The sequence below is a fragment of the Podarcis melisellensis genome (genome assembly GCF_964234715.1).
Source record: "Podarcis melisellensis genome assembly, chromosome: 16".
NCBI lineage: Eukaryota > Metazoa > Chordata > Lepidosauria > Squamata > Lacertidae > Podarcis > Podarcis melisellensis.
Window position 1 is genome coordinate 6,625,506 of NC_138533.1, and position 14,991 is coordinate 6,640,496.

Consider the following 14,991-nt stretch of genomic DNA (forward strand, 5'->3'; position numbering starts at 1 on the left):
CCAGGGGTCCTTTACCTTTACCTTTGCAGATGTGGTCTATCATGTCCCTTAGTCCCTTAGCTAATTTGCTTCCCAATTCCCCCACAGATGCACAACCCCAGTTTAATCCTCTGGTTACCCAAATATGTCCGTGCTCAGCATTTCTCCAGCAACATTCAAGGGCACCCAAACAAGCACCTTAAGTCCATCTATGTGTCATTGCTGGGACCTTTATCCCTTAATGGTTTTGAGGCATGCCGATCCTCCTTGTGGAAAAAAGCAGCATGCATGACAAAAAAAATTCTCCTCCTGTTGGGCAAATCAAATATCAGATGTAAGCAATAAATAATTGGAGTCATTTTGGGTGTGTTGACACACTAAGTGACATATCATTGGCAATTAATTGGCATAGCATAGAGGGAAGAAAGGATGCCTCATGCCCTCTGGGCTAACTGAGAAACAGTATAAAAGTTGCTGGAAGGCTTGGACTCAGCTATCAGTTCCTTCCATTGCTTCGACCCCTCTGCTCTGCCGTGTGTCTCTGGAGAACCCAGTAAGATAAATTTCATTCTCTCTCTCTCTCTCTCTCTCTCTCTCTCTCTCTCTCTCTCTCTCTCTCTCTCTCTCTCTCTCTGTGTCCTTCTCAGTTGGCTTTGTGCCATCGAAAGGAGCTCCTGTAACTCTCAAAATATATTTAGAGTTGATGGTGAAGGTTCATCTGAAGGAAAATTCAGAGCCAGGCTCATCTCTGGGGTCTGAAGGGCTCTTGGAGAAGACAGTCTCCTTTTCTTCATTGCTCACCTGAAAGATAACAGTGAAGGGAGTATTGTAAAATATGTTGCTTAAGGGAAGTGCTATAGCAAAGCATGCAGGAGGTCAATTTCAACCCACGGTACCTTCAGGTAGCGTTGGGAATGTCCCTTTTCTGAAACCTTGGAGAGCCATTTCCAGTCAGTGATAGACCAATGATCTGATTTGATATAGGGCAGCATATGTCATGATCAAGCTAGAATGTGTGCAGAGGAGGGCAACCAAGATGATCAAGGGTCTGGAAACCAAGCTTTATGAGGAACGGTTAAAGGAACTGGGTATGTTTAGCCTGGAAAAGAGGAGACTGAGGGAGTTATGATAGCCATCTTCAAATATCTCAAGGGCTGTCACATGGAAGAGGGAACAAGCTTGTTTTCTCCTGCTCTGGAGGGTAGAACTTGAACCAATGGATTGAAGCTACAAGTAAGGAGAGTTCGACTAAACAGAAAGCTCAAGCAGAGTTTTCTGACAGTAGGAGTTTTTTGACAGTGTAGGTTTTTAAGCAGAGGTTGGTTGGCCATCTGTCATGGATGCTCTAGCTGAGATGGCAGGTGGTTGGAACAGATGACCCTCAGGGTCCCTTCCAACTCTACAATTTTGTGATTCTGTGGTTAACATGCAGAAGGTTCCAGCACAACCTATATCAGAAATGGCTTGGATTGGTCCCTATCTGGAACCCTGGAGAGCTACAGCCAGTCACTGTAGACAATCCTGAGCTATGTGAACCAATGCTGTATCTCTGCATGAGGCAGCTTGCTATATTCCTATTTAAATCAGTCCTTTATTGAGAAACATGAGGATTGGCCTCCTTATTTTGAGAGGAGCATCTGTAACCAGGGCTTTTTTCAGCTGGAACTCACCGGAACTCAATTTTGGCGTCTCTCAGGAGGGCGCCATTGCGCCATTATAAGAGAACAAGGGAGGCGTTCATGGTGAGTTCCGGCGCCTCTCTTTCTAGAAAAATAACGCTGTCTGTAATTCAGTGGAAGAGTTTTATCCTTTCAAATGGATTGTTTTCTTCCCATATACATAAAATGCAAAATGTTGCCACACTGCAGTTTGCTTGGGCTCCAGCAGGCGGCCACACTAAACACAGTGTAGCAAATGGCAGGAAGGCAAGCAGATAGGTGGGCAAGGAAGTAGTATGGGCAGGTCCAGACACACTGTTTAATGGAGGGGGGAGGCCCATTATATAGTGGTTTAGCTAGCCACTATAAAAAAACACACCTTCCCCTTCATTAAAAGGTGTGAGAGTTGGGTGAGCTGTGAGGGAGGGGGAGGGACTGAGGGGATGGGTGAGCTGTAGAGGGAAAGTGGTTTGGTCAGGTGTGGGGACACACACAGGAAGAACAAGGATATAGTTTTAGTTCCTCGCTTGTAGTTTTATAAATCATTTAATGTGTCAGCACAAATAGAAGTTATTGATATTGCAGCTGTTGTATAAGGGATTATTATTATGACCAGAATGTAATTGAAATTAGTAAGATTTTGAAATTAGTAAGATTTTGGAATGCAGAAATAAAGAAAACCATCAAATCATCATTTCTAGCATGAAAAATGATATAATTCGGTATTTGAACAATTGGTATTAGTAACTGTATTATACCTCCGTTTTTGTCATAATGAGGCTATTATTGGATTGAAATGGAAAACTAATAAAAAATATTATCAAAGGTCTGGGAAAACAGCAGTTGGCAAAGGGCTAGATGTGGTTGATGAGAAGATTGTGCAAGGAAGACAGCCCCTAGTTTTGGATGTTATAATTAAGGTTGTTTTAATGGCATTGTATATTTTACTTATGGATTTATTTTAGAGCAGGCTTCGTCAGTCTCGGCCCTCCAGATGTTTTTGGCCTACAACTCCCATGATCCCTAGCTAGCAGGACCAGTGGTCAGGGATGATGGGAATTGTAGTCTCAAAACATATGGAGGACTGAGGCTGAGGAAGTCTATTTTAGAGTTTTAAACCACTAGAAAGCCATTTGGTATATGTGACAGATAATTAATAATAATAATAATAATAATAATAATAATAATAATAATAATGCCTTCTAGAAACCTGAACCTCAAGATGTCTTCCTTTGGCTACAATAACTGCGCCTTTCAATGCCCACCATCAACCGTGACGATCCAGCCTCCACCCTTCGTGGTGACCATCCCAGGACCAGAGATGTACTGCCCCAACCAAGTTTTCGGCATCGAGCAATACAACCCGTGTGCTGGCTACGGCATGCTAGGTGGGAGCAGATACCCAGCCCTTCTTCCTTCAGAGGCCTCTGAGTCTGGCTCTGTCTACAACCTGCCAGGTCTCTCCAGCCGTCCTTTCAGCTCCTATGGTTACAGAAGGTATTAGAATGCTCCCAATTGGTTATGAGAAGAAGAGTCAGCAGGAAGATGAATGGCTAGATACCAACCCATGGTTACGGGCATAGATCCTGGAAATGCTGAGCACCCAACTTCTTGTAGTGAGCTATGGGTGCTCAGGAGCTCTGGGTGGGGGGTGGGAATCATGTCCAGATGTCTTTTTGACCAAGCTCTTCCCCTGAGCTATATATCCCTTTCCACACCTCCTCCGTATCTGATTCAGTTCCCCTGTTTTCTGTCACAGTTGAATATGCTAAATTCTTCATTCCGTAACGTCAGGCAAATGAAATTAAGTGCTGCTCTAATGTAGACAGGAGCTGACAAGAGGATGAAGCTCAGGTTCTTTTTGAGGAAGTCAAGTCATGGATTAGACTTCCTAACCAAGTCCTGACCATCTCCATTTTGTCTTAGTTTTGATTGGCTCAATGTCTAACCCACCAAGATGAGCTCAGCCCAACATCCCTGAATGCATGATAAGAGATGTTGAGTTAGATCTAACCAAATCATGCTCAGAATAGACCCATTGGAATTAATAGACCAGTTGGTCAAACCCATTCATTTCTATGGGCCTACTCTGAGCAGGGTTAACAAAGGATGCAACCCTTTGCTTTTCTTCTGTCTTCATGATACTGTGAAAATGGAGCTGCTGCCAAGAATCTGATGGCAGCATTTAGCTATGTGGTTTCCATGCATATGACTGTTAACCAGAAGGTTGTGGAAGTTTCGGTAACTGTGCTCACTTTTGGAATAAATCCCCACTGAAAACAGAAACCAAGACCAGTCGGGATTCACCATTCAATGACTTCGACATCAAGCTTGTGTGAAACAACTGTCACAGATCCAACACCAAGCACTGCCTTGGACACAAGACTTTACAATGGAACTTGTCTAACTTAGGTAAGATGAAACCACATAGATTTGAGGATCAGTCCTGTCTTACAAGTTGATGGAATTTGGACTGGAATCTGAGTTTACCTAGTCTGGGCCAGAGCCAATGTACTGTCTTGAAGAGAACCTATAATGCTATCAGACGTCCTCTGAAGTAGCTATTGAGCAATAGTTACCTACAGACTCTTAGTTCCTGGCAGGAGACTTTGTTATCAATAATGATGCTGAGCCCTCTCTTTGCTTTTTCTTTTGTGTGCACTGTATTTCATTGATCCTTCTCTATCCCATGTGCCATTCTTACTGCTCTGTTGTTTATCCCAAGCCTCCATATCATATTAAAATGTATGTTTGCATCATTCACATGGTCTTTGGCTTTTACTTTACAACATGTTGCAAATCTTATAGTCTGCATTGAGAGAAGGATGACATATTCTGGTTATTGAAAAGAGCTATGTAATGGTTTTGAGCACAACACAAAGTTCTTAACAGGCATCATGGCCCATTGCTGGTCATGAACTGGACTCGGCTCTTGACTGTATCTCCAATCAACCTTGGCTATTAGCCATAGCAGATGTGGCCAAGGGGATTTGGAGTCCAAGAATGGCTGTAGGCTGCAGCTACCAGTGTTGAATGGAGGTTTGAAGCAACTGAGAAATATCTTGCCAATGTGTCAGCTGTAAAAGCACTGTGTGGATCCTGGGGCAAGAACTTTGCTGTCCAGTTTTTTTACAAGCTGCAGGATACAGTAAGGAAAGAGCTGGTTGCGGCATGAGGATGGCAGTGATTTTCATTCTCTCCAGCAGCTAGAAGCAATAGCAATGTTGTGCTTGGCACTGGGTCAAATGCATTTATGTTCTTCCCCATACTCTAATGTTCCCTAAGCAAGTGTGCATTCCTGGTTAGCAGGATTAGCAAGTTTGAAGATTCATGGGTTTCATCACACTGTCTTCAAGCGGAAAGTGTTGGAAATGCATCTCAAGAAGATGAGACAGATATATTAAGATACTGTTAAGAGGGGATAGGGATGTGGGTGACGCTGTGGTCTAAACCACTGAGCCTTGGGCTTGCTGATCAGAAGGTCAGCGGTTCGAATCCCTGTGATGGGGTGAGCTCCCATTGCTTGGTCCCTGCTCCTGCCCACCTAGCAGTTCGAAAGCACACCCAAATGTGCAAGTAGATTAATAGGTACTTCTCCAGCGGGAAGGTAAACGGTGTTCCGTGCGCTGCTCTGGTGCCGGTGTTCCATTGCGCCAGAAGTGGCTTAGTCATGCTGGCCACATGACCCGGTAAAACTGTCTGTGGAGCGGACAAACTCTGGCTCCCTCAGCCTGTAAAACGAGATGAGCGTCGCAACCCCAGAGTCATTTGTGACTGGACTTAACTGTCAGGGGTCCCTTTACCTTTATCTTTAAGAGGGGGTTGGACCAGATGCATGGCTGTCTTTACCCAGGGGTGCAAGGGGTACAGGGTACCCGGGCACCAAATTCTGGGGGGCACCAAATGTATACTTACTGTATACTGGTCCCTCTCGATCAGCGGCAGTGAAAGGCAATGGAGCGAAAGTCCCCACCCCCCTCCTCCATCGCTCTGTTACTCTGCAGCATCAAATATTCCCGACGAGTCAGGAAACAAAAGCAGTTTTTTCCTGCTGTGTCATTTTTACAGTTGAGTGATTTCCCCCTAAAGAAAGGTCAACAACTTTGGCTTCCCCCTCCTCCCCCAAAAGCTCAATATAAGTTAATTTGGGGGCGCTGGGCAGATCTTTGCACCCTGGTGGCGCATATGCTAAAGACGGCCCTGACTAGATGACTCTTGGCATACCTTCCATCTGTACAGTTCTATGATTTTATCAAGAAGAGCCTTGTTGGATCAGGCCAAAGGCCATCTAGAGCAGTATTCTGTTCTCACAGTGGCCACCCATCTGCTTGTGGGAAGCCCAGAAGCAGGATCTGAATGCAATAGCAACTCTGCCCCTATTCCGCTTGCAGAGAAACCATCTTTGGCTGAAGACTGGGGGACAGCAGCGCAATATGTGGTGTGGCCCGTAATTTCGGGCTGCATCTTTGGGAGGAGGCCTTGCGGTGGCACAGCTTCAATGGCTGCAGCTCCTCCTCTCTTGTGCTCAGGGGGACCCTGCCTTTGATGCTGCACCACACTTGGCTCAGCAGTTCGGCCCCCTCCGCCCCCTCAATATTGGCAGGGAAGGAGGCTGAGCCCCCTGCTAAGGAATATTGAGGCAGCTGTTGACACCTCTTTCCCCTAGAGCTGACACGCCTACCCCCTTGTGATTCCCAGAGAATGGTATTCAGAGACAGTCTCCCGCCAACAGGGAAGTGTCAGGAGTGCATGCAGGAGCCAGGCCCTGTGACCAGCAGGGCTTCGCAGGACTGGGGCCTTCCTAAGTTTGTTCTGGGAAGGCAAGGCACAGCCGCACGGGTGAGGCTGCTTGGTAACTCACTGCACCTGGTGGCAAGAGCCGGGAAGGGATATAAGGTCAGCGTTTCCCTTCAGCTCTTTGCCACAGCAACATGTTTCCTGCCTTGCTGCGTTTGGCTCCTTGCTTCTCGACCCTCGGATCCTTGACTTCGTGACTCCCTGCTTCCTGACCCTCAGACCCCTGGCTTCTGGACTCTCGTTCCTGCTCCCACCCCACCATCTTGCCCTTGGTCCTGACGTCCTCTGCTAGGACTTTGATCGCCTGTAGACCAGACCGTAATAGGAAGGGAAATTATATCCACCATGGTTAGCAGCAATTGACACTAACTTGTACCTCCAATAAACATTTTTTAAAATAAAAACTTTTAACCAATCCATTCTGTAAACAGGAACTCTTTTTGGGATGTGGGTGTTGTGGGTGTGTGGAATTAAGTATATATATATTATGAAATTCTTTCATTCTCCCTTGGAGCAGACCTTCCAGCAATCCCTCGCCCAATAATTCCACTGTTGCTGCAAACTGCTGTCCCTCGTGCTGATTATAGCTCTTAGAAAATAAAAATGCAGACAAACAACAACAGGAAGAAATCATTTTGAAATGGCCCAAGATGCACAGCACAGTTGCCGAAGTACAGAGCCCACGCGGCATGATATGTGAGAACTCAAATATCCATTACTGCAGGATAGAACACATTATAGCACCATATGCATCACATATAGGGCTGTTCACCAGTTCCAGCTGAATCCCAGACATTGAACTGAATTGTTAATGTGGGAATCATCCAGACGGAGAGAGGCAGCCCCATATCGCAGCTGTAGGGGCTCCTGAGGAGACCTCTCACCAGAGGCCCTCTCAAAGCTATCTTCAGCACTGGCATCATGAGACCCATCCCCGTCTACTCCTCAAGTTCTAGATCCCCCCAAGAACCCAATGCATGGCACCAAGGGTGCATTAAGACATGAAGAATATTGCATTAGTTTTCCTGATAAAACGCTTCTGTCCCATCTTCTACTGTTCCTTTCACACTGCAGTACATGTTACTGAATGATGGCTTTTTTATCAGTATATCGGCACGCCGTGCCAAATTTTGTTCACACGAGTGACCGTATTGTGAAGAAGAAAAAAGTCACTGGGCAATACTATGAAGAATCAGACCCAAATGTGTGGGGATCCAGATGCTCACACAACCAACCAGTGGTGTAGCATGTGGGGAACCACAAGGGTGGTTGCCCTGGGCACAACATTTTTAGGCATGCAAAATTTCAACATCTGGTGCTGCCTCAATACAGCTGTTCACTACAATTGCTGGGCTCCATTGTAAACGGCTTCTCCATGAAAACCAGGAAGTGACCTCTCCAGACAATGGAACGACTCTTCTTTTCTTATCTCTGCGGCTGTGATCTCCTGGGAGACACAGATGCCATTAGGCAGTTGAATCGGGCCAATTCATGTTGATGTGGGAATCATCCAGATTGAGAGACGCAGCCCAATATCGCAGCTCTAGGGGCTCCTGAGGAAACCCCCTCAAAGCTACCTTCAGCACTGGCATCATGAGACCCCAGCTACTCCTCAAGTTCTAGACCCCCCAAGAACACAATGCATGGCACCAAGGGTACATTAAGACCACAATATTGCATTAGTTTTCCTAACTAAAATGCTAACGCTTCTGTCCCATTTTCTACTGTTCCTTTCACACTGCAGTACATGTTACTGAATGGTGGCTTTTTGATCAATGTATTGACACGCTGTGCCAAATTTCAATCACACCAGTGACCGTAGTGTGAAGGGGGAAAAAGTCACTAGACAACACTGTGAAGAGTCAGACCCAAATGTGTGTGTAGCCTTATTGGAGTTCACCGATTGGGTCTGCGTTGCTCTGGGACAGGAGGAAGGTAGTCAAATGACGCCGAGGTTGGTTCAAATAAAGAGTTTATTCTGCTCTCCAGATAGCAGAAGGCACTTGTGTGATCAAGTCCACAGCAAGTTGAAAGAAATGACAAGTTTCATGCAGTATATATATCCTCCAGAGACCCTCTCCTCCTCCCCTCAGAGCCCAACCACATCAGCCTATGTTCGCAGGTTGACATCACATATGTTCCTGCTCCGGTACTCTCAACCATAAAAGAAGAAGAAGAAGAGTTTGGATTTGATATCCCGCCTTTCACTCCCTTTCAGGAGTCTCAAAGCGGCTAACATTCTCCTTTCCCTTCCTTCCCCACAACAAACACTCTGTGAGGTGAGTGGGGCTGAGAGACTTCAAAGAAGTGTGACTGGCCCAAGGTCACCCAGCAGCTGCATGTGGAGGAGCGGAGACGCGAACCTGGTTCCCCAGATTACGAGACTACCGCTCTTAACCACTACACCACACTGGCTCTAAAAGGATCTTCCTTCCTGTACTTCTAACCATAAAAGGATCTTCCTCTTCCTACTCTTATCTGGGAAGAGGTCATGATCTTTGGGAACATGCTTTTGGCGTTTTCCCCGGACATCGGTCCCCACGTATTTTGTGGTGATCACATAAGATAAAGTATTGACGTGTTTTCTTTGTTCCCCTAAAGAGCCAGGGTCATCCCTTGCCGTGACTGATAAAGGAGAGAGCTTGTTTATGCAATTGTGTCCTTATTATGCTTTTGCTCAACAGCTCAAGTTTTACGCATTTTAAAATGCTCTCTTTTGAAAGAACAAAAGGGGGGGGGGTTGAGTCAGTTTTAAACTTGCTACACAGAAACCCATTCCTTCAGTTCCATTGTCTGGAGAGGTCACTTCCTGGTTCTCATGGAGAAGCCGTTTACAATGGAGCCCAGCGATGGTAGTAAACAGCTGTATTGAGGCAGCACCAGGTGTTGAAATTTCGCACGCCTAAAAATGTTGTGCCCAGGGCAACCACCCTTGTGGTTCCCTACATGCTACGCCACTGGTTGGTTGTGTGAGCGTCTGGGCCGACTCTTCTTTTCTTATCTCTGCGGCTGTGATCTCCTGGGTGACACAGATGCCATTAGGCAGTTGAATGCGCATGTGTACTACATCAGTTTCCCACCCACCCCTTTGTGTGGCCCCGGACACTGGCAAACCACGCTATGCCACTGCAACCAACATACCTTTAGGAAATTCACACACATTTGGGTGCAGGTCACCTTTGTGTACATTTTGCATGGGTGGTAAGCCTATTCACGGAGAACCAGGCTGCCAATGGCTACCAGTCATGATAGCTATGCTCATCCTTCATGGTTGAAGGCAGTATCTAAGGTCAGAGACAGATCACTGACTTAAACGCACCCTGGGGTTTGTAGACTGAATGTTGCTGGTCTGTTTCCAGGCTCATTCCATTACAAAATTATACACATTGGGCAGGAGCCTAAACATCATTCTGCGGGGGATGAGCTAACAGCAGCAAAGAAGATGAAAACATTAATTTAGAGCAATTTGAGTTGTCCTCAGAGCCCTCCTTTAGATAGTGTGTTATTATTCAAGGCTGTATATATGTGTCTGTCATTCCTAAGTCAGCAAGCAATTTGGCTGGAACAGATGTAACCCGCTTCTCTTCAATCACTAGGTAAGACTCTAAATTGTTTTTCTTTCTTGCCTGCACTTTAGAGCTGGTCAAGGATGAACATTGACTAAATGGCCATGTTCTCCCTCCACTGTCAGAGGCAATGTGTCTCTGAATATCAGCTGGCACAAATCACGAGTGGGGAGAGCGCTGTTGCACTCTGGTCCTGCTTGTCAGCTTCCCACAAGCATCCACTTGAACTCTGTGAAAACAGGATACTGGACTGGATAGGCTTTTGGTCTGATCCAGCAGGACTCTGTTTAGTTATTGCAGACCCTCCAGGAGTCCCTATTTTCCAAGGACAGTCCTGGATTTACAGAAGTTGTCCCAGTTTCTGATTTGTTCCCGAAATGCCCCGCTTTTCCTTAATGGTAAAGGTAAAGGGACATGTGACCATTAGGTCCAGCCACGGCTGACTCTGGGGTTGTGGCGCTCATCTCGCTTTACTGGCCGAGGGAGCCGGCATACAGCTTCTGGGTCATGTGGCCAGCATGACTAAGCTGCTTCTGGCAAACCAAAGCAGCGTACAGAAACGCCGTTTACCTTACCGCCAGAGCGGTACCTATTTATCTACTTGCACAGGAGTGCTTTCGAACTGCTAGGTTGGCAGGAGCTGGGACCAAGCAACGGGAGCTCACCCCGTTGCGGGGATTCGAACTGCCAACCTTCTGATTGGCAAGCCCTAGGCTCTGTGGTTTAACCCTCAGCACCACCTGCTTTTCCTTAGGACGTCCCTATTTTCATTGAAATTTTCAGTGAAAGCTGGAGGGTTTGACAGGACATCCTTACTTCCACCAGAGAAATGTTGGATGTTATGGAGTTATGTGGAGTTATGTTACCCCCTCCCCCCCAGCCATCTGAAGGCTGCCCTGCATAGGAAAGTTTTTTTTAATGTGTGTGTGTGTGTGTGTGTGTGTGTGTGTGTGTGTGTGAGAGAGAGAGAGAGAGAGAGAGAGAGAGAGAGAGAGAGAGAGAGAGAGAGAACACTACCCAGAGTGGCTGGGGCAACCCATTTATATGGGTGGTGTATAAATAATAAATAATTGTGCAGTGGTAAACCCCAGACAGAAATAGCATGAAAGAGCAGAAAGGAATAAAGAACAGCATTGGTAATTCATAGCGTTTCAGCTTCGTGAACGGCTTATATTGCACAGATGACTGAGAACCTGCATAATGTGTGAGGGCAATTTGCCCATTGTTTGTGTTTCAAAACATATGAAGAGCCTGTGGAAGCAAAGCTTAGCCATTATGTCCGGTAGCCACTGATATCCTTCTCTTCCTCCATCAATTTGTCTAATCCTCTTTTGAAGCCTTCCTAGTTGGAGCCAACTGTTGCCTCCGGCGGGAGCAAATTCCAAAGTTTAACCAGTGCCAAGGTTGCAGGTCTGATCACCGTATGGGACAACTGCATAGTCCTGCATTGCAGGGGCGTTGGACTTGATGATCCTTGGGGTCCCTTCCAACTCTTCAGTTCTATGATTCTATGGGAATCAAAGAAGCTATATCTGTCCTGAACCTTCCAGTGTTCAACTTCATTGGATGTCCCTGAATCACAGGGAGCAGAGAGTGAGAGCCAGCATGGTGTAGTGGTTAAGAGTGGTAGACTCATAATCTGGCGAACCAGGTTCGCGTTCCCACTCCTCCACCTGCAGCTGCTGGGTGACCTGGGGCCAGTCACACTTCTCTGAAGTCTCTCAGCCTCACTCACCTCATAGAGTGTTTGTTGTGGTGGAGGAAGGGAAAGGAGATTGTTAGCCGCTTTGAGACTCCTTTGAGTAGTGATAAAGCAGGATATCAAATCCAAACTCCTCCTCCTCCTCCTCCTCCTCCTCCTCCTCCTCCTCCTCCTCCTCCTCCTCCTCCTCCTCCTCCTCCTCCTCCTCCTCCTTCTTCTTCTTCTTCTTCTTCTTCTTCTTCTTCTTCTTCTTCTTCTTCTTCTTCTTCTTCTTCTTCTTCTGTTCTTTAAGCAGTTCCTAATCTCCTATGATCTGTATTTCTCAGCTCCTAACTTCTTTTTCTTCTTTTCTCTATCCATGCCATGCATAATATTACAAACTTCTATCATGTCCCCTCTGTTGTCTTCTAATTCTTCTTCATCTTAAAAAACCTTTCGTTTAAAAAAAATACTTTAAAAGAAAAACGCTATAGAAATGATATAATCTAATTCCCTGCATTTTTGTTGTGGCTGTCATTGTAGATCCTTCTGGTTATTCCACCAACATGGCTCGCTACAGACTCAGTGTCACGCATTCCTCCCAGCTTCGCAACTCAGATGTTATGTTAACACCGCCATCCATCCATGTGGTTGTTCCGGTAATTCCGAATGCTTCCAAAGAGGTAGTCACTGCTAAACATCAACCCTGCTATGGCTCCCTGTGTGACATAAGTTCTTGGCCACGCAGGGCTGTTCATTCCTCCTTACCGACTTCTGAGTCTTTTAAGGGAAGAAAAGCCACTCATGGAAAATCTTATACTCTTCGAAGGAAGCCACCTCTCCTCTCGTACAAGTATATAAGAGTCTAACTGGGCAGGAACATCCAGTGAAAACAAGCTATAAAGCACTACAAGGACAATCTTTCTGAAGTCTTATTTCCCACCCGCGAACCATGCAAAATTCCAATTGAAAGTGTGCTACTTAAAATAATCTGGCCTGGCCTTATACCAAGGTCCATCAAGCTTGCTTTTGTTTATGTTTATCACCTGTGGCTCTCCAGGGGTTTTCAGACAGGGTACAAATCTCAGCCTTATCTGGAGATACCAGAGATTGAACACAGAACCTTCTGCAAGCTACAAAGATGTTCTACCACTGAGCCATAGTCCTCACTGGGAACCACAAGGTTAGTGGGACAAGAAGAAGAATATCTGTGCAGAGGTGTAACCACAGAGAAACCTATCCACCACCACCCCATGGATATTCCAGACCCCTTGTTTAGATTGTAAAGTTTCTGGGCTTTTTACTCATGTGAAGATATACAATGAAGCATGCAAGAATGAAGGATTGCTTCAAATGCTCCTTTGTGTTCCTTGTGCTGAATGTTAGATGGGAAGGTCCTTGGGATGGAGACCCCACCTTCTTGTCCTTTGAAAAGGGCTGTGCACATCCCTAACAGAAGTAGATAAATGCATCAGCTGATTCAAAATAAATGAGAATAACAAAGAAACAGGCTCGCTTCTGCCTCCTTCTGTTCTGTCCTGTGAATAGCAAGTACTGGGATAAGTGGCATGCCCTTGTTTTGTTTCAAATTTAGGGGGTGGAGTCATGCTATTGGCGTTTGATACAATGAAATACAGTGGTGCCTCGCAAGACGAAATTAATTCGTTCCGCAAGTTTTTTCTTCTTGAGAGTTTTTCGTCTTGCGAAGCACGGTTTCCCATAGAAATGCACTGAAAATCAATCAATGCGTTCCTATGGAAGCCACCTTCAGACCAGGTCTGGGGACAGTCTGTCCCCCGACCTCTTCTGAAGGCTGGGGGGCGGACAAGGGCTTTTCTTCCCACCCCCAGCATTTTAAAAAACCCCGGGACAGCAGAGGACTTTTAAAATGCTGGCGGGCGGCAGCGAAGCCTTCGGAGGACTTCTCCGCTGTCCCGGGGCGATTTAAAAGCCCCCGGGAAGGCAGGCAGGGGGGACAAAGACTTTTGCCGCCCGCCAGCCTTCAGAAGAGGTCCAGGACCTCTTCTGAAGGCGGGCGGGAGGCGAAAGTCTTTGCTCCCCCCGCCTGCCTTCAAAAGCCGTCCGGGATAGCGGGAAGCACTTCCCTGCTATCCCGGACTGCTTTTAAAATGCTGGCGGTGGGGAGCAAAGCCTTTCAGCCCCCACCGGCCTTCCTGGACCTCTTCTGAAGGCCGGAGGGGGGGGAAGGCTTTGCTCCCCACTGCCAGCATTTAAAAGAGGTCCCCGGAGATTTCCCTATGGGCTTTCTTCTTGCGAAGCAAGCCCATAGGGAAATTCGTCTTGCGAAGCAATTCGCAAACGGAAAACCCTTTCGTCTTGCGGGTTTTCCGTCTTGCGAGGCATTCGTCTTGCGGGGCACCACTGTAGCTTGAAACACATTATGGTAACTGCAGGATCCTACAGATGTTCCCTCAGGAGCAAATCTTTTTGTGTTCTGTTGGGTTTTCTCCCAAGTTAAGTGGTCACAGGATGGGAAAAAAGGGCCCAAGTGGAATCTATGGTGCATTCTGCTAAAGTCTTCCCTGGTTAAAAGGCTTAGGGAAGACACTTGGACTAAGCAACAGTGGACAAAGTGGGGCAGGTTCATGGAGAATAAGGCTATCTATGGTTACTAGCCAAGATGACCTTCCTCTGCCTCCACGGTTGGCAGTAGTAATGCTTCTGAGTACCAGTTTTTGGAAACCAGTTTTTGGAAACCAGTTTTTGGAGGGGAGAGTGCTCTCGTGCTCAGGTGCTCCTTGAGGGTTCACCACAAGCATCTGGCTGACCACTGTGAGAACAGGATGCTGGACTTGATGGACCATTGGCCCGATCTATGAGGCCCTTCTTCTGGTATTACACTTAAGAATGGGGGGGGGGATGGGAAGCCATCCCAACTCAATACAGTGGTACCTTGGGTTACAGACGCTTTCAGGTTATAGACTCTGCTAACCCAGAAATAGTACCTCGGGTTAAGAACTTTGCTTCAGGATGAGAACAGAAATTGTGTGGCGGTGGCATGGTGGCAGCAGGAGGCCCCATTAGCTAAAGGGGTACCTCAGGTTAGGAACAGTTTCAGGTTAAGAACGGACCTCCAGAATGAATTAAGTTCTTAACCCGAGGTACCACTGTATGTAGGGTCCTCCTCCTCTCAGACAAAGACATTTGCACCAGCTAACCCCAAGGCTGTTGAGAAGCCATCTGCCTGATTGTATCCCAGCCTTCGGCTGATGGGAGCTGTAGTCTAACAACATTTGGAAGGCAACAGCTTGAGGGTGGCTGTCATATCTTACATCACTACACTGCCAGG

The 14,991-nt window shown here is 46.6% G+C and overlaps 2 long non-coding RNA genes across 2 annotated transcripts; both read left to right on the top strand.

Annotated features, from left to right (window-relative positions):
* Positions 1 to 358: 358 nt before the first annotated feature.
* Positions 359 to 4,396, top strand: LOC309358724. Its single transcript, XR_014163519.1, has 2 exons — positions 359 to 532; positions 2,844 to 4,396. It is a non-coding gene; the product is annotated as an uncharacterized lncRNA (long non-coding RNA).
* Positions 4,397 to 9,515: 5,119 nt separating this feature from the next.
* Positions 9,516 to 13,195, top strand: LOC309358815. Its single transcript, XR_014163634.1, has 2 exons — positions 9,516 to 10,030; positions 12,225 to 13,195. It is a non-coding gene; the product is annotated as an uncharacterized lncRNA (long non-coding RNA).
* The last annotated feature ends 1,796 nt before the right edge of the window (positions 13,196 to 14,991 follow it).